Source organism: Frieseomelitta varia, unplaced genomic scaffold (assembly GCF_011392965.1).
Source record: "Frieseomelitta varia isolate USP_RPSP 00005682 unplaced genomic scaffold, Fvar_1.2 scaffold_824, whole genome shotgun sequence".
NCBI classification, from domain to species: Eukaryota; Metazoa; Arthropoda; class Insecta; order Hymenoptera; family Apidae; genus Frieseomelitta; species Frieseomelitta varia.
Genome location: NW_025110617.1, coordinates 16651 through 31265, shown reverse-complemented (window position 1 = coordinate 31265; position 14615 = coordinate 16651). Strand labels below are relative to the sequence as shown.

The 14615-nt window shown below is 29.4% G+C and overlaps 1 protein-coding gene across 1 annotated transcript in view; it reads right to left on the bottom strand.

The window, feature by feature from the left end:
• LOC122536364 (mucin-12-like) overlaps nucleotides 1-9738 on the bottom strand; it is a gene marked incomplete at its 3' end in the record, with an annotated part of 28708 nt that extends 18970 nt beyond the window's left edge. The window contains exon 1 of the mRNA XM_043668679.1: nucleotides 9482-9738. The remainder of the gene's footprint in view (nucleotides 1-9481) is intronic.
• Nucleotides 9739-14615: the final 4877 nt, after the last annotated feature.

Below are 14615 nucleotides of genomic sequence, written 5' to 3'. Positions count from 1 at the left end.
GACTTTTCTACTTTTCTGACAGAAATTTTTTAGCCTATAGTCATCGATAGTTCTAGTGTTGATTGGTGAAATAAATTTTCATGTATCAACATGTAGTTCCGATTCGTTTTAAATAAAAGGAATTCGTCAATGAAGATAATAATAGGGCTTAAAATATACAACATAGACATACGCATAAAGAAATTATTATACTCAAAAAAAAATTGGGATCTCAGTCAACGAGTTTACTTGTCCTATTAGCAAGTTAATGAGCATTTCTCCTTACTAGAGAAATCCAATTATTATTTTTACATCGACAGCTATGTGTTTTACATATCAAATGAGTATCACACTCTATTTGGACTTATTACAGCGTCATTTGTCGCACAAAGTTCTTCGACATAAAAATAATTGAATTTCCTTTCTCGAGGCACTTTATCTGAAAGCCACGTACTTGAAAATAATTATTTTTTAAGTCGAATACTTGACGTTGTTTTCGTGATTCATGACAATTCTTTCGATGATAAATTCTCTTTCTAGTTGACATTTGTTTCATTCTGAGAGCACTATACTCTGTTACTTGTATTAATTTGTTGTGCAAAGTTCTTCGATGTAAAAGTGATTAGTGATTTTCTTTCTTGAAGCTTCTTCTGTCGAGAATCTATATAGAGTGTCTCATCTGATTTTGACATCTTGATTTTCATTGTTATTATTTATTTAGAGAGATTTATTTATTTTTGTTCCTTAAATGAAATTGCACTATATTTTTTAATTCATCAATTGATGCAGCTATAATTGAAAAAAATATTAGTTTGAGAGACATTTTAACTTCAATTTTCAAAACAAGGATAATATAAACATTTAAAAACTCTTTTTCATGTAATATTTTACATAATAATATTTCGATATAGGTGCGTGAATTAATACTTTTTCATAGACAATAGTTACATCGATTGATATATCAAAAAATGTATAAAAAAAAACAAAGTATCCAGTCGCAAAAAAATTAACGTCAGAACATGTTCTCCTCGATATCATGCAATTTTATCTGAGTCAAGATATCAAGATATCAAGTGGAACACTCTGTATAATTAATCAATTGAAACAAGTTTTTAAATATTTAAAAAAAATAGTTTCATCAATATTTCTGCAGTGCTGTTCTATTATAATAAGAGCATTATTAAATATACAAATAATATACTGAATATACGTCTAACTTTATTTATGAATCTCTCGTTATTAAAATAAAATCCATAGAGTTGTACTGTTCTTCAAAATTTTTCGTTGAGCTCTCGATCCTATCGATGTTTTTCAAGCTTGCTTTTTTTCCTTTAACATTTATTAATGATTGTTCCGGAGGATAGTTACACAACGTGACGGGTGTCAATTACTATTCAGGTTAATTAAACAACGGTAGAAAATTGCGTCGATCTCGAGGAGATCGTTTAGTATAATCGTAATTGTAGTCGGTGAGAGTAAGAAACAGTGGTGCACACAGTTGAATAGATTAGTTCTTTGCAAGGAGAATATCATTAAATAATAACGTGAGTCAGTGCGCGGGATTTTTCTTTCGTCGATGGAAAATCAACTTTTAATCGGAATTCTGGAATCTTTCAAGGTTAGGCTTCAATTAAATCACCGATCGTTAAAATCTCATCGCGAACGGGTAACTCCTCGCGATGAATTACCCTTTATGAGCAATTAATACTTTTTAAAAATTTCTTTTATCGTGTCATTGATTTATCTCAATTCAGCATCGTTGAATTATACGCGATTATTGTAATTTATGTTAGATCATAATAATTTTGGATACAGATAAATTACGATGATTTCACATTTCGTTTTTATTTTTTTATTTTTTTTTATTTCATGATTCGTTTGAGACTGCGGATTTTTATACATTTATAAGAAACTTTAAAATACGAAATTTACGCGTAATATGAAAGAATGTGTGAAACATCCAAAGCAACAATGCTTTTTACTATTATGTGAAACGATATTTTATCAACGTTAGGTTTTTTGGACTACATTTGGACAAAAGTTAAATTAAATTTGAAATTTCAAAAGTGAAAAGAGAAATGAATGCACACAATATAGAAAAATACAATGCTTCCTATTACAGTATGTGAGATAATTTTCTACCGAAGTTCCTACTATTTCAATTATATTTTTTAATCATATCCTGCATTTTAATTTATAATATTTATCATAATTGCGCTATACTATGTTATGTGTTATATATTACATTATATTTGTACTATATTATATAATGACCATATTATATTATATAAATTATATTATATAATTAATTTATTATATATAACTATTATATAATTAACTTATAAATATATATATATATATATAATTAAATTATATTATATAAGTAACTATATCTTTATTATATAAATTATATTTATATAATTGATTATATCTGTATTATATTTTAATTGTATTTTAATCGTATTTAATTATATAAATTATATTTATATAATTGTCTATATTATAGCATATGAATTATATTTATATAATTGACTATATTATGTCATATGAATTATATTATATAATTGACTATATTATATCATATAAATTATATTATATAATTGACTGTATCTTTATTATATTTCAATTGTACTTTAACCGGACCATTTAATTAAATTAGAAATTTAATAATATAATATTCCAAAAATTTGATGGCAATGCAACATCCCAAGATTTAATAACGATATGATATCCTAAAGGTTCAATAATGATCCTAAATAACGATCCTAAAGGTTTAATTTAACATCCGAAATTGTTGCAGTCTTCACTGTCACCAGTGATGCCAGATCAAAGATTGAAAATTCACACGAACGCACGAAGTTGAATGAAAAATGAAACGAGCGAGAGCCTCGAACAAGCCTCGTCGATTAAGCAACACGATACACGGCCCGAGCTTTCGTCGCGATTTCATTTTCAGACTTCTTCTTATTGCGCCTGGCAATGAAATAAACCCGCGGACGCGGGAAAAACTGCACTCCACGGCTCGTGGAACAGCGCTGGTGGAATGTCCTTCGCGGATACCCAGTTTTTATCGTGAACCCGGGAAGAATGGATCATTAAAGCGAGTGAAAAAGCATCGCGTGCATCCGTGTCTTGTGCATAATGCATTTTACTTATTGCACCTTGCCACTGGCTCTTCTTCGTGTTCTTGCACGAAGTTTCGCCTCTGCGCGTCGCATAATTTCATCGTCGATCAATGGGGGAAAAAAGACGTGAGTGACGACAGGCACACGGAAATGAAATTCGTTGATGCTTCTTGAAACTTTTCGCCACGGTGCTCTCGGATGTACTTTTGGTATTCGAGACACTTGTTGCCGACGCAAAAAGAGATATTTTGTTTGAGGATATTTATGTGTGTCGTGTCTTGTATCTTGATTACGTTAACAGAGCAGAGTTAGAAAAAGAAGCGCAAGAATTTACTAGTGGAAAATAAATAATTAATCTTCCTTTTGTATCCATTATTTGACTTTGCAATTTTCTCTAATTTTGCTTCCTTCTGTGAGGATGTTTAAAGAGTGTAGTCTGTCATTCATAAATAAGTGTGGTCTATTTGTCATTCGTAGGTTCACGATGACTAAAAGTTTGATTGTATTTAGATTTCACGCTCAGTTGAATATTAACTTATATGTAATTCATATGTTAATTTCTGCATAATTTTTGGCTATATTATTACAACGATATGAAATGATCTTTTTCCATCTTTTTCTATAAATAATGTGTATATGTACTTAGGCAGCATACGTACTTTTAGGCAAAGAAATCACTTGCTATTAAAAATATTGAAAATTATACTGATGTTAAACAATCTATGTACACATTTCACAAACAGAACGTGTATCCAACCAGTACTGTATTACAAATTCATATTCACATAGTCAAAGTGTTAAGTAAAATGTTCTAAAATTTCATTAACATTGTACTTGGTATGCAGTAAAATTTGAAACCAATCTAATAATATATATACAAGTTACAAGACAAGTATTTATTGCAAATATTTTAAGAGAAAAAATGTTAGTAGACACATGAATAATCATTTTAAGTATGTAATAAGTGTTAATGATGCTTTTAACTAAACATTTACTCTTGCTGATGTAACGAATTATGACTGTTTCAATATTTTCTTATATTGTCTATATATTGTTCTTACAACTTTCATTATTACATTTATTATATCATACTAATGTACTTCTGTACTGTCATATATTGTCTTATAATTAACATTGTACTTGGTATGCAGTAAAATTTGAAACCAATCTAATAATATATATACAAGTTACAAGACAAGTATTTATTGCAAATATTTTAGTAGAAAAAAAGTTAATAGACACATGAATAATCATTTTAAATATATAATAAGTGTTAATGATGCTTTTAACTAAACATTTACTCTTGCTGATGCAACGAATTATGACTGTTTCAATATTTTCTTATATTGTCTATATATTGTTCTTACAACTCTCATTATTACATTTATTATATCACATTAATATATTTCTGTACTATCATATATTGTCTATATCAATAATCCTACAATTTCTTCTACAGTTTTTGCTTTCAAACTTGACCAACACAATCGATACGATATTAATAAAATTTCAAAATTATTTTGTTAATTATTACACGCACAATATGTCCTGCAAACGTTCCGAAAACTTTCACGAGCAACCGTATAATAAATCTTACTATTGCAGAAGCGAAACACTTTCAACAACCTGAAACCTTCATGACTATGTACTCGATGATTATTTCACAGAGCACACGTCGCATTAACCGCTTCCTTCTTCATCTACATTCAGTGTCTCCCAGCTGATTATCGTCTAGGTCCAAAAATATTTTTCGACAGCCTTGCCAAAGCGCTCCATTTACGGGAGCGCGAGGATCGTGACGAGACAATGTCGAGGACAGGCTGCAAAGTTGCATCGTGGCATTGCCTCCTGGTACGAGGCGATTCAATGCCAAGATCGACGAATCGGTTCGCGACTGGTTTAAGCGGGAATGCCTCGGCCGATCCAAATACAGCCGGCGATTTTCGGCTAACCGATGCGACGTGAATCGGTAATCGGTCCGGGGATTTTCGGCCAGCTCACGTCCATTCGCTCGACACGTTGTAACTTTCGTAAATCGTGTCAACTAACCCGGTAAAACAGTTACGTGACTCTGGCGATCGTATAAAGTACACGATGCCACTTTTACGGATCATTCGTGCGGATTTTTACGAACTGAAAATGAGGATTTCTATATGATTTCTTTTTATCTACGGTGGAATAAGTTCGTTTGTGCGAACTTGTCGAGGAATAAATTTATCAATAGAAAATATACGAATATTTATAAAATGAAATATATGAATATTTATAAAATAACTAACTCTGATTTTTCGTTCATACTGACATAACTAGTTTGCAATACTTTTATGAAAACACGGGCGGAAATTCTACATAAATAAAAACTCTTGTTAGTTCAATTAAATTAGATTTCTGGGAAGTTTTTATTCGCAATTCTATCATGCGTTTGAGACAAACGTTCTTTCCTGATACGATGTCGTTAATCGAAAAAATATTTCGTAGCTTTTCAACATAGATAAAACACTGGAATTACAGATCAATACTTTCTTCACTCTCGGATTTTGGAAATTATTCATTATTATTACTTATTGCTCGGTATGATTTAATTTATTTTTGTACGTCGTGTGTAGATTTTTGTTAATGTATCATTTATTTTAATAAAGATATTATCACACATCTACAACCTATTACACTTCTTATTTTAGGAGTTCAAGTAAGTAAATTTAATCATCAAGAGTTCATTTAATCGAGTACTGTTAAAAAAAAGAAATGAAACAGACTTCTACTGTATATGAAATCGCATAGAAATAATTCAAAGTTGAAGCATTATATTCGAATAATATATTTCGAAAATGAATTAAACAATATTTAGCAAGGTGCGTTAGTTTGATTGAACATAATCATAATAAAACGACTTCTCTTTAAATTCAATTACAGAAAATTTATGTCGTTTGCAAAAATGTATAAATATGCAAAATTTTTTTCTTACAGAAATATATTCTATATATTATATATATAATAATAGAATTGACAATTTTAATCGTTAACATTAATATATATTAATTTATCTGAGATTTTCTCAAAAATGAATATATTTCTCACAAGTTATTTATTAATATATTTCTAAGACGCAAAGAATACTAAAGAGAAAATAAAATGAACATATTTCTAATAATGAAAATTCCTATATTCCTAAAAATAAAAATATCTTACTTTTTGACAAATAATGTATTAACAGGGAACAAAGAATAAACTTGTTATGCAAGCACCGTTTTATTTACAAAGTCGCCGACGAATTGCATTCTAGTTAAAATGAATTACGTTATCGTGCAGTAGCTGATTGCTCAAATATAATTGCAAGATCACGTTGCTACCTCAGAGATCCACGTTCTCATTTAAGTATTAGGATTAAAAGCCACGTATTAACTATCGCAGTCGATAACAACGATATGTGTAAGGTCACGCAGAGAATGTTAAAATGTATGGTGTATTACATTAACCCTAATGAATTTTGACGTCACCGTTGCACGATTATTAACATTCGAGAAAAAAAAGAGTTGCTAAATACTCGAGTGAGTTAACAACGAGAGGCATCGAATCAACTTTAGTCATGAAATTGTAATTAGAGAGACGAATATGAAAAGCTCCAAAATTTATATAGTAAAATTTAAAATTTATATATTATATATATTATATATTATAATTAAAAATTCATATATTATATATATTATATATTATAATTTAAAATTCATATATTATATATATTATATATTACAATTCAAAATTTATATATTATATATATTATATATTATAATTTATATATTATGTATATTATATGTTATAAAGTTTATATATTATATATATTATATATTATAAAATTTATATATTACATATATTACATATTATGAAATTTATATATTCATATCGGAAATATAACAGAAGGAACACAAAAGTGTTTGATTAATGAAATTTTCGAATAAATTTCTTTTGCATTTGCAAATTTGTAAGAATGCAAATGTAACACCCTCGTGTTAATTTGATATGATTTTCTAGTAAATTTTGTTACACGTATAACTATAGAGCTGAGGTTCTATAATAATATCTATTTTTCTAACGTGCAGCATACATTTTTTTGACATTTTTAATAACAATGTATAGTAGTTTCTAGAGTACTTGACACTGACTTATAATTATTATCCGTTCAAATGCCTTTCCGAAGATGTGAGTAGGTATCCTTTGTTCTGAATGTAGTTGCAACAAACGATCATGACGTTAGACAAAACTAGAGAAGACAAGATCACGGTATGAAATTGAACACCTGTTCAATTATTGTTTAGAATAAGTCTCGTAGATCTTATCACACAATTGGATAGAAGCTTCATCTATTTGTTCTTAATAAAAGAATTTGCAAAGTTAATTTAACTTAATTTGTCATTTCATTGTAGGTGAATTGAATTTTTTATCGTTGTGTGAATTTGATTTGGGGGAAAAATTGGGCAAAATGAAGAATGATAAATTTAACCATTTGACGTGAATAAACATTGAGAAAAGAAATGATATATGATTTTGCTCTAAATAATAATTACAGAACTGCGGATTTTCGTGCATTTTTAAGAAACTTCAACATTTCAAAATTGTACAAAATATGAAAAAATATAAAATATAAAATATAAAATATATAGTATATAAAATATAAAATATGTAATATATGATATATAAAATATAAAATATGTAATATATGATATATAAAATATAAAATATGTAATATATAATATATAAAATATAAAATATGTAGTATATAATATATAAAATATAAAATATGTAACATATAATATATAAAATATAAAATATGTAATGTATAATATATAAAATATAAAATATATCCAAAGTATAATGCTCTTCATAATATTTGATACATAAAGCAGTTTTCCACTGTAGCTTTTATTTTTTTTTGATAAATTTACAGTTTAATTAATACAGGAATTCTGCATGAATTCACAAGAATCCGCAGTCTATTAATTATCTAATATTGTATAAAGAAAAGAAACATGTTTAAAAAAAAACATAAATAATAATTCAATTTCAAAAGATTGTAAATTCTGATTGATAAACTGAAACAAAATATGAAATAAATTATGAACCAGGCCTGAATTATGATAAATTATGAAAATAACAATTACCACGATAGAATATTAGCACAACAGAATGTCCGAATAATAGGGCCTTCGGAACAATAATATTATTCGAATATTCAAATAACGGGATTTCAGATAGAAGGCTCTACCGTACTAATCTCGTTTAGTAGCCACTCATTAACAGTTAATCTGTATTTCGTTACATACACTATATGTGTATGTAACGATATTTGAAACACATACTCGCGAGGTTTACACCAGGTTTAAATCCATGTTCACTCGAGAAATGGGAAGACAACAGGTATTTAACGAACTTCAAATCCTTTTGTTTGTAGAGAAACTATCTTGTAGCCGGCAAAATAGAAACACCATAATATTCACTGACGATATAACACTTGTTGTCAATTTCTGTATTATCCAAGATCACTCGCGGCACGATATTTCTAGAAATGACGGTTTATCGAAATCGTTAACACGTTGATCGTTGCCTATGGGAGGAAATATTTAGTTTTTGAACGATACTGCGTCACATTATAAAAATACGAAAGCACAGTTTTCTTTGTACGTTATAACGTTAATTGTTCGTGAATTTTTTTTAAATTATTATTATTTTGATTATTCTGAAACATTTGCATCTACTACGGTACCAGAGAATATCATATTTAGAATTTATTCTAGAATATTATTATCATCAGAACAGTTAATCAAAGTAATCAAAATGAACAATAACAAATTTCTTCGTGTAATACGTATAAACAAACAGTGGTGCCCTTTATTGTCCTATATTGTCAGAGTTTATTTATTCATTTAAAATTGGAACTATCATTATGAACGAACGACAAATACATCATAATTTTTCGTCGGAATTTTGTAAATTTATAACAGAGATGCACTTTCGATCAATTTTTCCTCTGCGTTTCTCGCGATATTACACCGACGAACGAAAGAAAACTAATAATCCACTAAATACCTGTTAATCTACCAAATTTACTGCCATACTGACGACATATATATATATATATCAGTCCATTCTAAAGTATCTTTTGCTCAACACTGGTCTGTTCTCAACTATATTAATTTATTCCAAAGTACATTCCCAACAACGTAAATCTATTTTCTCGCGTGTCGCTCATCTCTTCAAACTCTGTCTTTCATTCACCGCTGCAAACTCAATTCCATACTAACTTTCCGGTAATTTCAAACATTCTTAAGGATAAAAGGACACTCGTGCCGTTAAACCAAGAAGAGAAACGCCTACTCACCTACTTCGTACGTGGAGCACCAACTCTCAATTCGTCCTCTTCAATTCGTGGAGGACCTCCTCATCTCGCGACGACGATGTCGATTTCCAAACGACGACGAGACTCGATTTCTTGCGCGGGCCGCGAGAATGTACGAAAGTGAGACGCGAGAAACAACCCGGCGACGTGATTCAGGAACTATTCTGGAAATCGTTTGCCGATCGTGGCACGTTCTCGAGAGGGAGTAAGTCCTGAGGACGCGGATGGCTCCTACTTATAAAGAGTTGGCCAAGTCTTGGCTCTCCAATTGGCTTCCACGTGTGTGTGTTCAACGTTCTACGTGAGTCGGTACCCCCTGCACGTGCGTGCGTATGCGTGTTCGCGCGTGTACACAGAAGAAGGAATCGTGGCTACGTTCGACGTGGAAGGGGGCACAAACCGTGTCCCGATCGTTATACGCTCGATGCTGTTGTTACACATTACACGAGGCAAACACGTCGAATCCAAGCACCAGGGCCGCCTCTTCCTCGACGAAATTCCCTCGTTCTCATGCTGGATTCGTTGCTCGACGAAATTTTAAACGGCAACGATGACGAACCGTTCGGCACATTCAACCGGCAGAATTTCCCTCTCGGGCAGCGCTGTTTTTCACGCTCGGAGTAAGAACGCGACACTTTGAAGTCTCTCGTTCGCAAAATCTGTTCGTGTGAAATATTGGTTACAGATCGGTTACAGACGAACTCTTTTGAGACAAACAGATCGTAGCGATTGCTAGGCTGCAGATTTTTGGGGAGATTTAAAGATGTAAAATTGCACAGAATGCTAATTGTAATATGAAAAGATATATAGTATAAATATATAATACAAAAATATTAATAATAATAATATATAATAATATGTATAACATGAAAATATTAATTATATATATATATATATAAATATAATATATATTATATATATTATTATAATTATTATTTAATTATTATTAATATTATATAAATATATTATATATATATTATTATAATTATTATTTAATTATTATTAATATTATAATTTAATTATTATTAATATTAATATTATTTAATTATTATTAATATTATATAAATATATATTATATATTATATTATATTATATATATTATATATTATATTATATATATTATATTATTATAATTATTATTTAATTATTAATATTATATAAATATATATTATATATATTAATATTATATAAATATATATTATATATATTAATATTATATTACTATATATATATTAATATAATATATATAAAATATGAAAAAATATTCAAAGTATGATGCTTTTTATAATGTTTTTGATATGTAAAACAATTTTTTGTCCAAGCTCTGTTTTTCTAATTATACTTATATTAAATGTATATTGTATTTTGCACAAAAATCCGCAATCTAGCGATTACGTTAGACATCACGAACAAAGTTTTTTTTTTCATAGATTAAACGTAATCTCGTTTGTTAAATTTTTACGTTTCTGCGACCAGCGACTGATAACGTGGTGAATTTCGATGAAAATAAAGCTGATTCACCGGAAAAGTTTGAACTCTGTAATCTTGTAAAGTTTGTTTCTTTAACAAAGATTGAAAATCGTTTCACGGAAAGGAGATTCGAAAGTATTAATTGAGATATTCATACGAGGTAATCACAGTTCATACACTTGACGTGTAATAGCGTCGAATGAAATCTGTTTCGTACGATTCTGTGGAAATCGATATTAATAGACATTAACAGATAAACCGATACTTTGTTCGACATTCATCGTGTTTGCGATAAGAACTTTTATCTTTTTATCTTTCTGTCATTCAATTGTTTACGATAAACTTCTCGAAACTACTACTTGCTTGTATGAATTGCAGCTATTGAGAAAAAAATTCATTCTGATTCAACTATGCTTTTAATGATTTTGCAACAAATTTCTATGAACTGTAGATGTTGCAAACTGCACTTTAACTTTCTTTTACGAATTGTTAAAAGCGGATCTATTTTGATTCAAGATTATTTTCATTAATTGTTCAACAAAATATTACGTTCTCGTTCGATTATACTTTGTTCTACGTGTTTATGATAAACGAGTGCCATACTGGTCGAAACGACTAATTATTACAATAAACCGTGTTATTGTAAACGAAGAGAAGAAATTCTACAAACTTGGTAGATTGGCGTATGATACTATAATGAAAATTAATTTCTGCGATAATTATTAAAAATTATACTTAAAAATTTCGAGCAAAGTTTCAAAAGAAATAACGACTTCTTTATGTAAATAAATACTCTGTCCGCAATATTATCAATTTGTATTATTTAAAATTTTAGTTGACTATATCTAACAACAGAGGTTGTAATCGTAATATTTTTGTTTCTCAGAAAAATGCACGTGAAAGCTGATTCTGTCCAAAAACAAAGTAAACGTTCCAGATTTTCGGCCAGGCACATCTGTCAAAGTTTAAACAGAGAAAGAAGGGGAATCGAAGTAACGTGCAAAAAATATACAAAATATCTAAACTGCAGTACTTTTCTAAATTTTTTTCTTTTTTCTTTCCAAATTCTCTTTCCTGGAGATCATCTTATCTCCGTTATGTTTACATCTCAAGAACAATCCAACGAATAATTACCACGTTTTAACAATTGGCTCGCCAAGTATGATAATTAATTCCAAGAATCGCCGAGCTTCTTTTCTTGTAAGAGCGACGAAATATCGGAAATCGAGGAATGGTGATAAATTTACGACAAGATGGCACGAATAACAATCGTAATTGTTCTGTTTGCTTCCAGAAATCCCGTCCATCAATTTTGACAATATTTTAAATAAACAGGATATAAACCTGTAATCCTCGTTGAGATTCCCCCGTGTTGTCATGTTCTCGTTCCTAACGTTCCGAGAGTTATCACCTCCCGCTGGGTAAGTCGTGTTCGCGGTGATAAGCGATGTGAAACGAAATCTCGTCGTAAATCAGTGGCGACAAGGAGCAGCGTCTGTCTGATCGTTGCAAATCATGCTTGGTATGGTACGTCCTTGCTGGTTTTGCATCACGTTGATGCACCTCTTTCTTTTCCACATTACCGCGTATGCACGTTTACTTTTACGCGCGACCGCTCGGCAACTGGTTTCTGCTATTAATAACACAATCGACACACGATCTGAACGAAAAGAACAATCGATCTCAGCCAAATATTGCCTCGAAAACGATCGTTTTGCTCCTGCGTTCGCTTGAAGGAACGAGGAACCAGCTTCGTTCAGAGAATTATGTTTTGACATGCCGTTTTAGTTCGTCAAAGTCGTAATTGACGTTCATAAAATGAAGATTATCTGATTCGGTAATGGAGTCAGACTGTAATTTTATATTTTTATGAAGATTTATTCACTAAATATTGCAAGGAGTATTTTTTAAAGTGTTGCTTTAAACATTCTATTCCATATTAATGGTATTATGTGAGTGTTTCATGGATACATAAAAATTCCAGCAGTCTAGTGATTCTCTAAGAACAATAAATAAATAAATGCAAGAATAGTAAATAAAATATTAGCAAGATGTTAGATATAACGTTTGTGGACGATAAAAGGATTTTTTTGGGAAAAAGGAAATTTGTGGATACAACCAATACACTAAATCTTCAATATTATCTTGTAGAACAATTCTGAATGTTATAATAATTGCGAATTGATAATTCGATAGTCCTATTCTATAGTTGTCATAAACAAAATATATGAAACGAAAAAATGGACGTTCCTCATTCTTGAAATGTGAATACGATAAAAAAAGATTTATGAATTGTTAATACATAATAACATTTAAAAAATATTTATCATTCACGAAACTAAAAATTGATACGATTGGATAAAAAGTAGAAAGTGTCCTAAGACTTTCAAGTATATACAGTGACATAAAATGGATACGTTCTAATGTAATACTGATTCACTCTTCGAAAGAATTTAATACAAAGATTAGAAACGTAGAATTGTGTTGCTTTAAAAATTATTGATTAGAAGAAGATAAAACTTGTCTGTAGTTGCCAGATCCACCAATCAATCAAGAAGATTGAAGTTTAACAAATAAATTAAAAATTTCATCGATTCCACATCTAATAGGATTCTGGAATTACATAAAGAAATTAAAAGTCGCGTGAAAACAGGGACTGTTTTGTGTTATTATCTTCCAATTTCCTTATTTTCTCGTAAAATCGAACAAACAGATCGTTAAACAGTCAGTATCACAGAGTCAGTTCCAAACTCAACGGAAGCCAGAGTTTATTTCTGTTTGTTGATCTCATCGAACATGATATTTCATTCGTCAAAGTTGGATCTGATAACGACGAAAAATTATAAAACACGAGGTAAATTAATTTTCTTGTTTCTTCACGTGGAAAGCTTTTTCTTTCGAGTTTCTTCGAAAATATTTGATTCGTTAACTCCTTTTAACTTCGGTAATGTTACGCCAGATACGTCAGATTTTTATTTTGTACAAATTTATTTGGGGGATCGTCAGAAATTACAGTAGGCATAATATATGTGCATACATTTTAATTTATGGCTGTATCATCATATCTGGGACGTTGGCTGAAAAAATGATCATATTCTTTCATACGAAAATTTTATGTCCTATTCGAAATACTATTTTATTTGAATTGTAAAGAATCCATTATTTAAAATAGTATTTAAAATATTTTCTCTATAAATATTACCCAGCTCTGACTATGGGAACTATTCTATTTTTATGCTTTATGTTATAAAATAAAAAATATTATATTTCATGATTCAGATTCATGCTTTAACTGTACAGTATCCAAATAAAATATTTTATTTACTGAATTTCATGTCCTATTCGAAATACTACTTTATTTGAATTGTAAAGAATCCATTATTTAAAATAGTATTTAAAATATTTTCTCTATAAATATTACCCAGCTCTGACTATGGGAAATATTCTATTTTTATGCTTTATGTTATTAAAATAAAAAATATTATATTTTATGTTTCAGATTATCAAAATAAAATATTTATTTTCATGCTTTAGCTGCACAGTATCCAAATAAAATATTTTATTTACTGAATTTCATGTCCTATTCGAAATACTACTTTATTTGAATTGTAAAGAATCCATTATTTAAAATAGTATTTAAAATATTTTCT